This window comes from Mauremys reevesii, linkage group 2 (assembly GCF_016161935.1).
Source record: "Mauremys reevesii isolate NIE-2019 linkage group 2, ASM1616193v1, whole genome shotgun sequence".
NCBI classification, from domain to species: domain Eukaryota; kingdom Metazoa; phylum Chordata; order Testudines; family Geoemydidae; genus Mauremys; species Mauremys reevesii.
This window is the reverse complement of record NC_052624.1, coordinates 90,466,346-90,484,875: the sequence shown is the minus strand read 5'-3', so window position 1 is coordinate 90,484,875 and position 18,530 is coordinate 90,466,346. Positions and strand designations below refer to the sequence as shown.

General features: G+C 41.8%; 1 protein-coding gene across 9 annotated transcripts in view; it reads left to right on the top strand.

The window, feature by feature from the left end:
* ELMO1 (engulfment and cell motility 1) overlaps positions 1–18,530 on the top strand; it is a 448,062-nt gene that overhangs the window by 319,280 nt on the left and 110,252 nt on the right. Inside the window, exon 1 of one of the 9 annotated variants that reach the window (XM_039523403.1) lies at positions 16,136–16,493. The exons of the other annotated variants lie outside the window; for them this stretch is intronic. The gene's annotated coding sequence lies outside the window, so the exon portion shown is untranslated. Of the gene's footprint in view, positions 1–16,135; positions 16,494–18,530 lie in introns of those variants that run through there. 9 annotated transcript variants of the gene reach the window in all.

Genomic DNA, 18,530 nt, shown 5'->3' with positions numbered 1-18,530 from the left:
GTAGTGTAGCCACAGTAGCATGGGCTAGCCACCCTGAGTACATACCCGTAGGGTCCGGTTGTGTTCGTACTCTGGGTGACTAGCCAGTGCTACCACTCACCACTGCCTGTGTTACCATGGTTACCCTGCTATTTTTAGTGCACCAGCTCTGCGAGAGCTCCATGAGAGCTAGTGCAAGTATGTCTGACACGAGCTGGAAATCACACCCTCAGCGCCACTTGGAACTGTCCCCTTAGTGCTTTAATCTTCATGTCCCAACAAGACGAACTCAGCACTCCTTCCTTTGCCTTCTGTTAATATGGGTCCTTATGGTAAGTCCTTATAAACCAAGATTATGCCTGCTCTGTATGGATATTCAAGACCCACTGGCATGTTTTATAAGAATAAGTGTTTGTCCTGTTGTGCTTAACCAAATGTCCTAGGGAAATTGGAAAGCCAGTTTATCCCTATTCGGTGTGAGCATATTAATAACCATCTAAAACTTATTTTAGTACAGCCTACTTCATAGTGAGAAGAGTGTCTGAAAAACACCAAATGGGGTTCTGGGTATTTTTGCAAACACAGAAGTAAAGAGGGCAATTTCGTAGTTGCCAACATTTTAAGATTCTTTTCCAAGGATTCTTCTCCAGCTAAGCCAGCGTATGGAAACTGCCAAAGAGCTGTGCGCCCATCCTGGTGGATTTTAGGTTACTTTTAATCTGAATGCTCAGACTCATAACTCCTCCTCCCTATTAAACTCCATTTTGTGATTTTATAAAAAATACACAAACTAGTGATTGAGGAACTTCAAAAGTGGGATTCAGAACGAACAAACTCAGAAATTCAGATGCTTTTATGTTCCAGCTCCCTTTATCCTTTCTCCCCACCACGACCCCTTTCTCCCAACAGACTTATCCCTGTCTGTGGCTGTCATCTTGAGGGGCTGAGAGAGGCCCATTTGCTGCTACTGCTCATCCAGGCAGCAGAGGGGAGGGAGGAATGGTAGGACTCTTTTCTCACAACCTGTGGCTTTTTCCTCACTTTCTCTGCTGAGAAGGGCCAAGCCCCATAATCCAGCTGTCCCCACCAAACTGATTCTTTCTACCACCACCCTTTTCATCACCCGATAGGTAATCTCATTCAGTCTATTTGCTACTCTGCTCAGTGGCCACTAGAGATAGAAGGCAAAACAAACCCCGCAGGCTGTAGCAACGGCCACAGTCCGTGGGTTCTGAACAACTGGGACTGCTTGCAGCTATGTATTTTCATTACTGAAAGGAAACTGAAGAGCATTATTTAAGTTAAAAGACCAAAAAAAAAAAATCAAGCAAACATTACAATTTCCTCTTCCTAAATATGAACCTGGGCACTTGACCAAGCAAAGTGTCCCTTACAAGTACTAATAAAAACAATACCTTTTAATAATGAAGAAATCAAATCGGGCATTCTTTTTTTCCTGCCCAACTCCACATGCACTGTACTAGCAAACTGTTTGTTTGAGGACAAGAATTTTGCCATTGAGCTAGTGGATAAACTCAGACACATGCACGCATGCACAATGTGAATGGGTACCAGCTATAGAAAAACTGTTGGGAGTAGTGTACTGTATTTTTAAAAATGAAAATCTCTATATAAAACTTTGTTGCACTAGTATGTTTTTCTTTGCCTTTTTGCCTTTGTTATAAAGAAAAACAGAATGTTTTGTAGCTGCTCAATTGGCTTTAGTTATTACCATGTGAAAGAGTTTGATGATTCTAATTTCCTCCTCTATGCTTCTTGATTTTAGTACTATAGTAACACTTCAATATCTGTTGTTAATTTGATGATAGCCAAGACTTTATTAGTTTTCTGCTATATCACCATCCATACAATCACCAAATTCAAATAGCGGACTGGCAGTAGTTTAATTTAATTTTTACTGAGTTAATTGTATAATTTGCATGCTGGCTATGCTTAGAAGTGGCTTCCTCTTTTGGAGATTGACACATTTACAAGCTACTTTTTTCATTGTCCAATATGAAATATACATAAATAATCACTGTTTATTTAAAACCAAGTGTGAGGCAGAAAAAAAATACAATGAGCCAGTATCATGTCATTTGTCAAACGTTACAGAAGATAAGAAGAGTAGAGCTGGCCAGAAAACAAGAATTATAGGTTGTGAAAAATGTTGAGATTTCAGAAATTTTCATTCCTCATGTGATGCGGGGAGGGAAGAGAGTAAGACCTCCACCCCAGAATAGCTTAGTGGTTAGGGCACTCACATGGAAGACCCAGGTTCCAGGGCTTGCTTTGCCTGATCCAGTGCATGCTCTTACTACTGGCCTGTTCTGGGAGTTTTGTCTGGTTTTGATGAGAACTTCCATTAAGGACCTAAGAAACCTTCCTAATGAAGGTTTTGTCAAAACTGATACATTTTCACGAAAAGTTTGTTTTGACAAATCAGCATTTTCCAACAACAAGAGAAGTTCTGTCCAAAAATTCCAGGTCAGGCTCTGAAGAAGATTCTCCCTCTGATACAGTAATCACCATTAGAATAGCAGCATATCCCAAGTTACTGTATGGAGATATCTGAGATCAGTTTTCACTTACACTTAGAAGAGGAGACTTATATAGCACATGCATGGTAAAGGTTGGTGTGAAATTATCCAGGATATAATCTGGACCAACGAATAGCTGTGTGCCCTCAGTTCTCCAACAGAGGGTGCCTCTTGCACTGCTTTGCTGTGAGAGCTACCACTCCTGGTCTGCTCACACACAGCCTCCAGCAGGTAAGTTACTCCCAACTGTATTGTATGAGTGCTATAGCACTCCATGAATTACACTGCAGAGTAACACCAGCAAATTCCCAGCCTCAGACTTCCCCAGAAATGTACATCCTGTCCTTCCTAGGTCTCTCCTGGACAATACAAGCTCATATAAAGTCTGTCATTTTATTAATAAAAAATGATATGCACAAATCCTGTTCTCCCAAATGGAGTTTCCCAAACACTTCAATCCAAACACATTGGTTTAGATAAAACAATAAAACAAGTTTATTGGCTATAAAAGAGAGATTTTAAGTGACTACAAGTAATGAGGCATAAAAGTCAAAATTGTTTACAAGAAAAATAAAAGTAAAACACAACAAATGCCTACTTAACAAGCTAGAGTGAATTCAAAGCAAAATGTCTCTCATCACATGTTTCACCAGTCTTACTGGCTGAATTTCTTTCAGTCAGGATTCCTCCCCCAGTCCAGTTCTGCTTCCTTGTTCTTCAGGTGTTGATGCTGTGGATAGAGAGACAAGGAAAGATATTTTGGAGCACCTGCTCTTCTTTCTTATAGTTCTTTCTCTTCTTCAAGAATCATCTCCAGCTGAGGTTCAGGAGACAAAAAGTCTGTGTGGATGGGAACCCTACACAGCTGTTTCTTTATCAAGATGTAGATTTTTTGCCCACACCCTTTTTCCTCCCAAAGAATGGCCTTTTGTCTAGGTGATGGTCCATTTGATTTTGTTGACACCTGGCTGAGGCATCGGCTAGCTTTTTATCTCTGGGGAACTGGTTTGTGACTGCTCCCCAGACTTGGAAAATATTTTAGTAATCTAACACAGTATAATCTCATAATTTTACATCCAGTGTTTCCACACATATTTTACCAGGGCAATACTGATCAGCAAATTTTGAGTTTTCAAATGACACCTCACAAGGTATAATTTGTATGAAATGTATCATAGTCCTGGAAAAGAGCTAAACATAGGGATACAGACTGTCACAGTTGGTAAATGTTTTTAATGATTTCTATTGTAGTTTGCCTTTTGTGTTTCCAGCCCAAGCTGCTGCTGTTATTTATTTGTAGCACAGTGTTGCCTAGTGGCCCCAACTGACATTGTGACCCCATTCCGCTAGGCATTGTACAAACATATATACTAAGAGAGAATTCTTGACCCCGACAGATTATAATCTAAGTAGACAAGACAGACAAAGAGTGGCAGAAAAGAAGTATCATTATCCCCACTTTACAGATGGGGAACTGAGGCAAAGAAAAATCGAGTGACTTGCTGAAGATCACATGGAAAGTCAGGGGACTGAGCTGGAAACTGAACCCATATCACCTGTCCATAAGACTATCCTCATTTAGAGGGCTAACACATTCATTGTACTTAGTCTGACAGCACACATCCATTGGTAGGCAAAGCCTTGATTCATGGAGGCAACACCTTCAGCATACATACCGTTTTTTCCCCTTTATTTACATATCATTTAAAAGCAATGAAGTTTATAGATGCAGAGTCAGGCAGATTTTTGTTATAAACTGGCAAAGTGATAATATGTTGGGATTTGGAGAGCAAAGAGGAGGATGAAGAGAAAGCTAAGAGATGGCAGTCATATAATCTTTCAGTACATTATCCTTCATACATAGCAGCCACAAGCAGGAAAGATTAGAGAACTTAAGCTGTCAAATGATAAATTAAGTTAAAATGGTTTTCTCTATTTTTAAATGACTGTGAAGATTATAGTTGTACATGACAAATCTAATATTTACGAGTATTTACACGTGTGTGTTTAAGTGCAGTATATGCAATGCTTTCTGTTACCACCAAGACATGCTGGGGTCAGTTACACTCACAACTACCCCAATCCCAAAACTTGATCCTGCAAATGCCAGAAATAACCCCATTGTTCTCAGTGGGACTCAATGTGGGCACAAGTTTTGGTTGCAGGATTGGGGCCTTGAAATCTGAGTGCTTCCATCTCTTGATAACCTGATGGTGGGTGCAAATAAGGTATTGCAAATGCAAAGGGAGGCAGGGACTCAATCTAGCTGAACCACACTCTGTTAATGCATTGTGAAGGCTGATGCCTGCAGACTGTGAACACACCTGGCCTGAGTAGGTGGGACTACTCAGGTGAGTAAGGGCTGCAGGAGCAGACCCTTGGGACTAGCTCGGCTCAGTGAGGGTGACAGGATCAACCAGTTGTTACTGGTTCAGAGAGGGGTATTATTGGAAGCTATACATTTTTAAAAGCAAATACTGTACCTATTAAACTGACAATTAGAATAACAGGGCTGCTCAGGAGTCAGAGCAGCAGCACATCATATTTCAAAACAGTGCAAAGTATTACCGGGAAGAAAATTAAGAGCTGCTAAAAATATATTATGGACTGGAGAAAGAAAAACAGGTAGAAGAAAATGTGCAGGTTCCATTAAGCTGCAGAAATTTTCTGTGGACACACCAAGGTACATTTTCAAAGCAGCATATGGGGTTTATTCTGGTGGCTCTAATTTTAACATGAATGGGAGTCACGTGGCATACTCCCTGCATATGGCTTTGAAAATATCCCCCTGAGCAGTTAAGGAAGACTGAAACCTCTTCAAAATCATTTTTCTACCAATTCTGAAATGTTTATAAATGAAGGCACTGATGGATTTAAAGCAGCCCTACACACTATAAAGTGGAAATATAACAGATAAAAAGATATTGACTAAGTGCTGTAAATACGCTTGGGTTCCAATCTACAGGGAACTGAACCTGGAAGAAGCAAACCTGGGTCTGCTCCCACTTTGGCCACTGATTCTGTGTGGTTTTGACCTTTTTGTATGTGTTTCACTAAGATCATTATGCCTGCTGACTTTGGTAAAATGCTTTGGTATTCATATAGCTGCATTTTCACAATCATATGTCGGTACAGTTCCATTATGTTGCTTTTTAGGGTAACAGTCTACTCAAATTCTTTGCATTCTAGTTGCTTTCATTGATTTGCTGCATCTGAATTGCAAAGGCTCTACTTAGAGCAAAGAATAGTTTAAAAAAACAGATCAGTTCTGTCTCTCTTTCTCTCTCTCTGACTTTCCTCCTCTCTATGGTTTCTGGTGACTGTATAGGTGATCTCAAAGGGCCAGAGTAACTGCCAGGTGTCCATCTTCTCTCTCCTCTGTTCAGGGCCGGCTCCAGGCGTTTTGCCGCCCCAAGCAGCCAAAAAAAAAAAAAAAAAAAAGCCGCAATCACGATCTGTGGCAATTCAGCGGGAGGTCCTTCGCTCCGAGCGGGAGTGAGGGACTCTCCGCCGAATTGCCACCGAATACCTGAAAGTGCCGCCCCGCTCCGGAGTTGCCGCCGCAAGCACCTGCTTGATAAGCTGGTGCCTGGAGCTGGCCCTGCCTGTGTTATCTCTCTGAAGTACCAGAAAGAGGGTTTTGACTGACTAGGCTCAGGTCATTGAGCCATCAGACCTATGTTGCAGTGTCGTTGCCTGGCTCATTTATGACAAGCTTTTGCTTTGAACAATCATGAAATAAACACTTGCCGCCTGATGAGAGTGAAAAGGATGTACAATACATTTCAAAGTGGTGCAGCAAATGTGTCTTGAATATACATTTTGTAGTTATAAAATTCACAGAAATGCTGATTGATGAAGGTTTCCCAGTGGAAATTCCAGGGACACTGTGACATCATTTGGAGAACCAAGACTTTCCAGGTAAAATTGGGGTGTTTGGTCTCTTGATTGGGTCTTGAATATCTAGCACTTTTATGGAAAATCTAGAGAGTACTATTCTTTTTAAAAAAGTCAATTGAAATCAACCTTAGGAGGTTGGTATTTTTCCTTCTGAGTTGAGAGATCTTTGATAATAGTGCTTAGGTGAAATGTATTGGTTAACAAAACTTGATTTTACAGTGCCTCCCAGACAGAGAACTGTTCTAGCATGTATACGCTACTATATACATAGGAAAAGATTTAAAAAAGTAGCAACAAAACACCCACAGAGTGGTGAGTAAAATCTTCCTAGAAAACAGATGATATTAAATTAGATCCCTGCAAGTGCTCTTTTAATTTTTGATGCCTGCATTAGCAGTCAGGAACAGCAAAGAACTGAAGGCAGGGTGGTTGTAATAGGCTCCTTGCTGCTTTGCCAACAGAACCATTATCATCTGAATTAAAATAAAAATTCTCTCTGAGAAAACTCATATCGGCATATAGTCATATGACACAGTTGACAGGCAATGCCTGTGGCTGTGAATACAGTGTGCATCTTCTAAAGAGCCCCATTCTTTATGCTTTGAGGGAGAGCTTGATTTAAGGGGAGTGAATTGCAGGGTGGGGTTCGTCTCTGTGATGGCAGACATGGTGATGCTGCAGTGTTGATTGCATGTTTAGTATGTGGATGATTAAGAGAGAAGTAAAAAGTGTTCGGAAGATCAATTAGAGGAAGACTCATTAACTGGAAGGAAGTTCTGAGCAGATGGGATAGCCTGGACGAAATGAGCCAGAACACACACACAGTTGAGCTTGGTGCGTGGGCTGAATGGTGAGACATGTTTGTTGGAGAGGAGGTTCAGTGAGTGCTTTCCAACAGCTGGTCCTTCCTACTAGTCTTAAGAGAGAGAACAGTTTCAGTAGTCACTTGAAATGTTTTGAAGCAGGTAGAATACTATATCCGTAAAAACTCTAGTCGTGAATAAAAATGGAGTATAGTTATATCTGTTCAGTCAGCAGCTGTATTTGCAAGGCAAAATGGAAGGTGGGAAGTTGCTTACTCTTTCCCTAAAACAAAGGGAATAGGGCATTTTTCTTTTTCTTTTTTTTTTTTTTGCTAAGGGTATGTCAGGGTCGAAGTGCGTTATTTATTGGTATTACATAGGTTGTCACTTTCAGAGCTTCAGAATCTCCTCTGGGTCTTCACAGCTTGTCATTCATTATTTTTATAATATACATTTGAAATTCTGTGAAATCAAAATAGGTTGTTAAATTTTTCCTTTCACAGATGTCTTTGTTGTTGATTTGTTACATCAAGACAGTGCCCCTCCATTTCTCTTGGTTTCCAAAGTGGAGAGTCTGAAGTTTTTCCTCCTGATGTTTCCCCAGCCCATCTAGCCTGGTTGGAACTTCCATTAAAACACTGGATACAACAAACAATATAAAAAAGAGACTACTATGTGAGTGCACAGAGCAACACTCATGTATATGTATAGGCAATGTGTTGCATTCATGTGTGTACATACGTGTGTGTGTGTGTGTGTGTGTGTGCAAGCATCTACATGAATGTTGCTATGCTGGGGGTAGTCTGAAAAACAGAGCACATTTGCTTATTAGGTAATTAGGTATTGTCCTGTGTGACCATTTTTTATTCATATTGTCAATGCAAAACTTTTCCTTCAATATTGCCAATTTAAGAAAGCAAGCAAGTAATAAGCAGTGAATTACATTATTTTCTATTCAGATTAATTTTGTTGGGGGAAGGCAGATAGATTTGTAGTGTAGCTTGAGCTGTTCTAGAAAGGCAGTGTTATTTAATGGTTGAATGAGATACGAGTCATCAGGACTTCTGGGTTCTATTCCCAGCTCTGCCATTAAGTTTAGTCTTGGAAAACCCTGTCACCTTTCTGTGCCTCAGTTTACTCTTCTTCTACGTGTATGTTCTGATATTTACCTACCTTGTAAGGGTCTGATGGGGCTTCACTGATGCTAAATCCTCTGATGAAAGGCACTGTGGAAGGATATAGTATTATTAATGAAATGTTCATAATCATACTAATATAGCTTTTCCAAAGGCTGCTGTACATGTGATTGTTGCTTTTAAATGCAGAGGTTAGAAAATGTTCAAATTTTAACAAAAAGTAAACCAAATTGCTAGTTTTTCCAAAGCTGCTCATATAAATACATACAAGTCCTGTAGAAGTTAAAAAGTGTTCAGTGATGTTCTGTGGCCCACTGTCCTTAATATTGTATTAGGTTAATACTTAAGACTGCGTTTTCAGGGCAATAAAAATTCTCACACTAGTAACTTTTTTCCCCTTTCAACAAAAAAATGTGAGACTTTTGAGTGAACAGATTTAATGTGGCTGCATGGCAGATGCACTGACACACAAACTGCTACAGTCTCTGGGGTGAATAATTTCCTCTTTAGATAGTTCCCAAATATCTATTTATGTAATTCACATACTAAAAACACATACATGATTATTTACACAATGAAGCATGGCAGCTCCAGAGTCATCAGTTTAGCACAGACATTTCTGGGAGCATTTTATTAAATTATTTTCTCCTTTTGTTTTCGTATCTACTCTGAAAAATATAAAAAGCAAATGACCCATAAATCATCTTTTTATTATTTTATGTGACCAAGTAGCGATCACATCAACATGTTCTGATAGAAGATGAGCATAACAAAATACTGAGCAGTTGATATTTCTGCTAGCATTTACCCTTATACACACTTCCTGCCAAGTATTCAGTTTTATACACGTGTGAGGGAGAGGGTGAGTGGTATGAAGCAAAGATCTATTTTATTCCCCTTCATTGCAACAGCATCAATGCATCAATAGCATCCTTGTATGCAGCTCACTTCCCCTCAAGCTAACAGAGAACCTTAAAGGGTGCTCTTGGAGTTGGACTCTCTGCATCAGAGGTAAATTCAGTCTTTGTCATTAGCGAAGTGAGTGTTAGGGGAGCAGCTAAAGCCAGATGCCCCGTTGACCGTTGTTGGCACGAGGGTGCAGCAGTATAAGATTACTTCTGTGCCGGCCAAATGCGTTCAAAGCAGAGAGAGTAAAAGAAGGAAAATTTTAACTTGATTAACATATATGGAAGTCCTTCTCAACAAGGTGGTTAAGTATTTTAGCATTGGACAAAATTATATAGTTGGTTGAATCCAAAACCCCAAGTCTAGAAGTTTGGTTTGTAACACCCAGAGAGGGAAAGTTTTAGATTTTGTAACACCCCAGAGATCATTTCTGTTGGCCTTGTAATTTTATGCTTAGAATATTACAGAATGCTGGAGTTGATGGTCTGAATTCTTCAGCTATTTTTTATGCACTGGCTTGATGTATAATTGATCTGTAGTTCTGGAATCACCACTCTGTATGGTATGTGTTTGAGATGACTAGATTTATAGGTTGCAGAGAGCTGCAGGGCTGGTTTGTGATATTTATTTATTTTATTATTTTATTTTATTTTATTTAGGGGTGATGAATAAAAAACTGCCCTTGTGTATGGCCTTTACAAACCTAAATCACATTCTAGAGTTGCTTTTTCAGATAAACATTTGATATTTCAAGTCCTAAGGTCAGGTGTCATTGTCACCAGGCTGTGCCCAATACTTCATATCAAAAGCCACTGACCTTAAAATCTAACCACTGCAAAGAGGAATATTCACCATTTTATGGATTTTGGGTACTCTGCTTTTTAAACCTGAGGTTCTCATTTTTGTTTTCCCATATAAATATTTTGGTTCAACTTGGTAGCTAGTGCATTTATTTCTTCAAGTCTATTCATTTCCTACTCCTGTTACACGAGAATCATCTTGCAAAAGAGATCCTAAGTAGTGAAGCCACGTTTGTAGAGGAATGTGACCTCAACAAATTATAAAAGTTGAAGGGTATATTTGCTGCTTATTGCATTGGCCAAACATAATTGAAAACTTCCACTATTATTATAATTGTTGTTATGCATATTAATATCTATAGTTTATGATTTTGCATTTTTCATTTCAGAATAGATATCTGAACTTTGCAGACATTAATAAACCCACATAAGCCCTTTTTTAGGGAGGCAAGTATTATTATTCCATTTTACAGAGATGTTTAGGTTAAGTGACTTGCCCTCAGTGTCTCAACGAGTTAGCATTGGAATTGGAACTGGAACCCCAAAGTCATGATTCTCCAGCCCACCTGCTGCCGACCTCCCAGCTTTCATATAAACCATAGACATTACAGGTGGAAAAGACTTAATGGATGATCTTGTCAATTCCCCCAGCCACTGCATAATTGATTTCTGTGCTAAGTTCTGCTGAGTTGGAGGACCTTAGTTGTCAGAGGAGATGAAAAAGCACTGCAGACCCAGCGTTGCTAGACAGACCAGATGTGTATTTCTTCAGATATTGCCCAACGTCTCAGGAGCCCAAAGGTCAAGACTTATTTGTATAAAACTAGTGGAATTCTTGTTTAATATGGAGGTGTACCACATGGAGGCTAGAAGCCCCTGCATCTGAAAGGAAGGCAGCTCTGATTAAGATGAAGTACCACCTGCTGAAAAAATAGTCTCTTTGGTTCACATCTCAGTATTGGGGTCAGGGCTGCATTGTAGAACTCTGTAGGTTACATTTGACTCACAGGCTGCACTTTAAGCAAGATAGAGAAATACAAGATGCAACAACTGAGCAAACTGGAGGAAGGGGTGTGCAGGCCCAGTGATGTAGGAGCAGTCTTACATACTCCTCAAATTATAAATATAGTAATCTCCAGGAGAGGTACATTTGAGTCAGAGGATACTGCATAAGGGTGATTCTATCTCAATGGAGAAAATGCTGCATGCTCCAAACAGCAAATCATATCTCCTTACAATAGGCATGAGTATTAAATGTTCTGTGCCTCCGCATTTCCCTCTGACTTCACTGGGAGCTATGGTTGTAGACCAGGCTAATCTGATTTGCAAAGGAGTGTGTGTGCATATTGCATATTATTTTTTTCTCAGTCCTACTACAAACCACACTGTATATCTGTCTGGAGGCAATGTATGTGATATATAACCTAAAATTAAGTATATCTATCTATCTATCTATCTATCTATCTAATCTTGTGTATGTAAAATTTCCCATATTGGCTTTTTGTGGGATAGCTCACATATTTCTATGTAAAAACACTATAAAAATGTGCAAAAATATTTTAGTAAAAAGAAATTGGCCCAATTTTCAAGAGAGAAAAATTCATTTTTTTTCATGAATTTGGAGAAAAAGTCATTAAATCAAACTGAATGAAAAATTATCAGACGAAGGTTTTTTATATGTTTTAAAATATTTTCTGTGGCCCTAGTTATTAATGCCTGCCTGAGTGAGTAGAGACTCAAAAGAAAGATGTGGGTTTGCCTCTAGAATGAATGCTTCACCCTTGCAAATAGACTATTGGGTGGGTAAAACATTCACCCAGAATTTGCAGAGTTATCAGCTAATTATCCCATTGAAACGAAGGCGCTTTTGCCACCACAGAGAACCAACAGCTGCTGTGATTCTGTTGAAAGTCTGTGCAGACCCCATTCCAGTAGATGTCTATCTTCTTTGTGAGGCCACATAAGCTCCAAACATCTTCTAACACCAGTTGGAGATGTAATGCCGTTGATTGTACTGACCTGCTCTTGTAAGGTGAGAAGACAATACTGATGATAATTACTGCTGAGTCAACGTGCAGTAACTTCCATGTGAATTTTCACTTGGAAATCTACAATCTTGTAGGGAGAATGCCAAGAGCAGCTGTTCTCTAATTCCACTCCTACCTACCTACAAAACATCTTCTTTCCCAGCTTCTGTTTGCTGTGTCTGCTTGACCTGATGAATTCACCTTGATTTTTGTATGGGCCTTAGGGTGACCAGATCACCCAGGTCAAATATCAGGACATGGGGGAACAGGGACAGAGGGGGGAAAAATGGCGGCAGAGCAAAAAAAAAAAAATCCCCCACCCCCGATTCCTCCTCCCTCCGCAAGCGCTGGAGGGAGGCCCGGGAGACTCGGGGGAGCGCGGGGCTGGGGTGAGTGTGAGTCTGGCCTGGCCCCAAGCAGGCAGGACTCGGGCGCGGTACCTGGAGGGAGAGTAGGGGGCGGCCTGCAGGGCCAGGCGGCGGTTGTTCTCCCCACCTGGGCAGCGGGACTTGGGAGCAGCCGCTGCTGCAGCTCCCACTGCCGCGGGGGGAGGAAGCGGCCGCTGGCCAAGCTTGGCGGCTGCGGCTCTAGCACCCATTAAACCCCCGAGCCCGGGCCTGCTGCGGGACCCAGCGCACCCAGCCCCTGGCCAGTCGCGTCTGGGCTGGCTGCCCAGCTGGTGCAATCCCGCGGGCGGCCCCGGAGTGGGGGCAGCAGGCCCCAGCCCCCCCATCCCGCTTGGGTCCCGCAGGAGAACGAATGGGGCTGGGCTGCCGATGCCTCCGCTGCGGGATTGCACCAGCCGGGCAGCCAGCCCAGACACGACTGGCCAGGGGCTGGGCGCAGCGTGCGCGCTGCTGGGTCCCTGCAGCAGGCCCGGGCTCGGGGGGTTCTGGCCCGGGCGCCAAAGCCGCAGCCACTGAGCGCCACGTGCTTGGCCGCTTCCTCCCCCCGCGGCAGTGGGAGCTGCAGCAGCGGCTGCTCCCGAGTCCTGCTGCCCAGGTGGGGAGAATAGCCGCCGCCTGGCCCCGCGGGCTGCCCCCCTACTCTCCCTTCAGGTACCGAGTCCTGCCTGCTCGGGGCCAGGCCAGACTCACACTCACCCCGGCCCCGCACTCCCCTGCGTCTCCTGGGCATGGCATGCTTGGCAAGAGGCGGGGATTTGGGGAGGGAGCCAATGGGGGAAGGAGGGGGCAGAGTCAGGGCGGGGGAGGGCGCGAGCCCTTCTGGGCTCCGGAGCCTTTGCTTGTTTGTCCAGTGTCCCGACCTAACATTGGTCGGGACGCGGGACAAACAAGCAAATATCGGGACAGTCCCGATAAAATCGGGACGTCTGGTCACCCTAATGGGCCTGTTCTGTATAGGTTCAACGGTCTGGTCTTGCATCCCTGGAGCCCTCATAGTTCATCTGTCACCAGTGCTTATATGGCCCCCCATACCATAATATCTGAGCACATCATCATCTTACGTATTTATCCTCAAAACATGCTTCTGAGGAAGGGGAGTGCTATTATCCTCATTTTACAGAGAAGGAAGCTGAGATGACAGACAGTCAAAGTGACTTACACAAGCTCACAGAGGACATCTGTAGCACAGAAGTGATTGAACAGGGATCTCCTGAGTTCCAGTCTAGCACCGTAATCAGTGATGCTCTTTCTTCTCATTACCATGAAATCAGTTGGATTGGGGAGACAACCAAAGAGTATGGAAACTGAGCCTAAAGGAGGGTTCACCCTATACTTCAAAACAATATTGATCATCGTCTTTGCCTGTGATGGTGGTTTGTTAAGCAAACTGAGCATGAACGAATGGTCTTGTACTCTGTATATCATACCATAGTACTAGCAAAAAGAACTATTAATCTGATTAGGAAGTTCTCCAATTTAATATTGCCTTAAAAGCAAAATTATTGTGCAGAGGCTCACTGGGACTGTGACAGATGATCCTTCTGTGTATTGCATTTTGCATTTTATTTTATGTTATTTATTTGTTTGTTTCTATTCTGTGTAGCTGTCCTAAGCTCTTAGTGGTAACAAATCCACATAGTCCATAAAACATAACAAATAACAAAATAAACAATTGCAATGCTTGTGTACATTGACTTGCATATAAATAAGATAAACCTTTCACTTTATTTCCCTTGCCCTCAAACTAACCTCATCCCAAATGCCTGGAGAAATAAAAATGGCTTTTTCAGCACACCCTGATGCTTAACAAATCTGGCTATAAATTAGCCCTTCCCTCCCCCAAAATGCAAATTGGCTGCCTTCTGCAATTTAATGTTTCAAAACTAAAAGAGCGACCATAAATGACAAGAGTGCTGGATAATGATTTATAAAGATATTCACTCTCAAGAAAGCGGCTGACTGCATTATTTTAAATATCTAGTAAAACAAAAGCTGGGAAAAGGTAATGAAATTTGAAAAGTTGCTCCTAATCCATAGGAAATCCAGTTTGTTGTGCATGATTAAAAAAGCATTTGTTTTCTCTAAAATGAATGCTTATGTGCCAGCATTGCAGCCTAGTGACATGAGCACGGATGATTCTTAAACATGGCCATTTACAATACTTAATACAGTGGTTCTGTAGAATACGTAAGTATTTTTTCCCAAATAATGGGCCCCATCTTGTTCTCTATTTAGTAAGTTCAAACACATTCATGTAAGTATATTGACAGAGAGGTGTTTCCCTTTCTGTGTAGCTGAGGTATTTATAGGTCCCCATTACCATAGTGTCTGGGCAATTTACAATCTTTAATCCTTGTAACACCCCTGCAAGGTATAGCAGGGCTGCTATTCCCATTTTACAGACTCAGTAACTGAGCACGTAAAGGCTAAGTGTCTTGCCCAAGGTCACACAGAAGTTAGTGGCAGAACATTGAATCCAAGCCTCCTGTGTCTCAGGCTAGTGACCACTGGACCATCATTCCTCTTTTTTTCCCCATTGCATCCCCCACTTTACTTCCCCAAATCAGGCAATGCTTACTCCTTCTGCTGTAAGGGCTGGATAGGAGTGACCCACATTTCTGAATTGCAATCCACATGGCAGATGAAAGTTTTTCCTGTTGACAGTTGAACGTGAACCCCATTTAGCTGTAGGCAGGATGGTGAGTATGAATCTGGAGTCAAGGCTTGGGGGGGGGCTAAGGTAGGGGATGTTAAAGACCATTTGGGGAGCAGGTCATTAATAGAGGCATACAGGTGCCTATGAACCACTGATAAAATAATGTTATTTCCGAAAGTTGTGCAGTAGAAGTAAATTGCCCAGGGTCAGGTTGTAGATCCTCTTGGTTTGGGTTTGCATGTGAGTTTCACATTAATATATTTCCTGGGGCCCACAGAAGAGCTGGGAAGCTAAATCTAACATTTTCATAGCCTGTACATCTATTTTTGTCCTGTGATTGATCAAATGAATGATCAAACCCAAAATATCATTAAGATCAGCAATCTGTGTATACCTATATAAGCAATACTGTCTGGCTAGAGATGTGTATATCCCTCAGTGTATATGTACATGATGGCATGCCAGTACACATCACATACATATATGTATGTGTGCACTTCTGTATATGTATGTGCAGGTTCTCATGATATGTTAGTAGAGGCAAAGCAAATATATGTCTGTGTCTTTAGATGCATGTATACGTGAACATTGTGTGTATGCAGAGGGAAAGCAACTACGTGTGTGTGTTTTCCCAGGGTATATGTAAGGAGAAAGCAAACTCTCAATCAAATAAGTAGTGAGAGTGGAAAAAAAGATGAGATTGCAGTTGATTATGAGTCTGGCAGCAGATGTTCTACACAAATCTAGCTCGCTGCATCCAGTCTGTTTCCATGGTGATGGAATCAGTAATTGTTAAGCTCAGGCGCTCTCCCCTCCTCTTCTCCCAGCAAGGTGGAAGCTGGATATGAGTCTGAACTCTCCCTAGACAATTGCCAGGCCCTAAAAAATAGCAGGAGGGCTGACAGAGTGGGAGATACAGAGACAGGGAGCTATTATTTTTCCCTTTATGATACTAGAAGTGAGGCGCTCTTCCTAGAAAATATAGTCTCTGAAGATGCTAAATAAATGGGCAGGAGTTTCCCTGAAATGGAGGCTCGCTGTGATTGGCTGCTGTTTCCTATGTTCTTGCCAATTGGAGCACAATTGGGCTCGAACACTCTAAACATAAGCAAAGCTACATGCTTATTCTTTTGGACTTGAAGTATACACCAGGCAAAGGTGTGCAAAGGAGAGGGTCTCCTTTCACATAGCTAAACTGAAAACGGATCTCATTAAAGAGCTTCATCGGAGACCATCTGCTATTGAAGCACGTTCCGTCCACAGAAATCATTAAGTCATTTCCTTGCTGTAGTATAGGAGGCAAATTTGTCATCGGGAACGATGGAACTACAGGATCTCTGTAAGTAAATCTCTGTGTATACTTATCCTGGTATTTCAGTCTGAGAACAGATCAATAAATAGTTTATCCGCCAAGAAAGAGGAAGGCAGATTAGCAACAACTGTAAATAGCACAAAGAGGGGCTTTTTATTTGTTCGTTTCACATCTAGCTAGATAATGGTTTTATTAATGTCTCTATACATCAGACGTACAGTAGTTATCTATTAGCTGTTTGTATTGCCTTGTGTTATCGTTTAGCCTAATTAGGATTAGTATATGAAAGGGTTTTATATTTTGCTAGATAATTCAGACTGTTCCTCTATTTTAATAAAGAAAGTGAATCTCTTATCCCAAACTACATGGAATAGAAAACTGCAGGCACAAAAGTAGAAGCTGCCTCTGTGTGGTCACCAACGTTGTATTGTCGGCAGGCACATTATTATAATAATCTGTAAGGCACTAGTTCAGACATCCAGCCAAAACCAACCATTAGTTGTTGATCATCCATCGCTATTCTCAACATAGTGAATCATGGCTTTACTGCCCTTTATTTCAGTTATTTTTAAAAATTAATTTCAGCAGCAAGCTCTCTTCTATTTGTAAGCTCTGAGAAAGGAGGGAGCCCTTTGTTTTTTCACTAAGCAGGTGAGTGCAGGGCAAGCACAGAGAGTTCCCTTCTTTCCTCAGGTAGGGGCATACATTGGAACTTGCCTCTTGTGATTTGTCAGTTTAGATCCTGTTAAGTAGATGCTGCACAGTTAAAGTCAGTGGGGCAAATTCATCCATCCGTTGAAGTCAGTGGAGTTACACCAGCCATGAATTTGACCCATCCTTGTTTATATTTGATCAGGTACTTCTCATTGGACTGAGAGCTTTGCTGCTCAAAGTTCTTGGATGACTCTCACAGTGTGCAGTTCATTTATCTGGGTCAGGACAACAAGTAGGAGAGAGGATGAAACTAAGAACAATAAATGTTTTCCTTTGTGGCTACATCTGGCCATGATCTTTGGGAGATATCATAACCAAACCTAAAGTAAACGCAGAATGAAGCTGCTTCTAAGGGTCCATTTTCAGCATGGTGTGTGCACGTGAGGAGTTACGCACACAATTTATTTTCCCAATGCTAAGAACTACTGTGAGCCTAACTTGCTACAGTGCTGCCTGAAAATTTCATCCCAAGAGTCTCCTTTTCATTCATTGCTAAACTGAACGGTTTTGCTCTCTAGATATTTCCTCACATATTGTGGCAGGCAGAGGTACTGTACAAGACTCATTCCTTCCATGAAAGGAATAGAGCAGGAGTGGCCAAACTTACTGGCCCTCTGAGCCACATACGACAATCTTCAGAAGTTTGAGAGCCCAGGGCACACCTGCCGGGAGCCGGGGGTTGAGGCTCAGCCCTGCTCCTGCTGAAGCCCCGAGCCCTGGCAGGTCTGCCACACAGGGCTGAAGCCCCAGGAACCCCTCCTCGCTGGGCAGAAGCCCTGAGACGCACCTCCCTGCTGGGCAGAAGTCCCTACAGCACCATCCCACTGCAAGGCAGAGGTCCTGAGCTCTCCCCCAATCTGGTAGGTGGAGAAAGGGGGGGGTATGAGGGCCTCCGCGAGCCGCATTTTAATGTAAAAGAGCCACAGTTTGGCCGTTCCTGAAATAGAGCCTGGTTAGGATGTTGTGGCTAGAAAAAGAATGTGTGTGTGTGTGTGTGTGTGTGTGTGTGTGATATAATATTTGGGTTAGAGAGAAATATAGTGTGTGTGTGTGTAATTTTCAAGAATTCTCTGATTAAAATGATTTTTTTTTAAATATAGAATGTAGGATTCCATTATATTAATACAGTCAAAATGTCTCTTAATGAAAGGTGGAATTGGCTCTTCTAATTATTTGTGAACGTTTAACATAATTCATCGCTAATTCCAGAAGACCATAGGTTATGTTTGAATTCTTTTTCTTTATGACCACTACAGTATTGGTCACTGCTTTCTACATTTACCAGTGGCCCTTGGGGCATCTTTTATTAAAAAAGTGTCCCCAGATATTCGGTGACAATTTGACTACAAA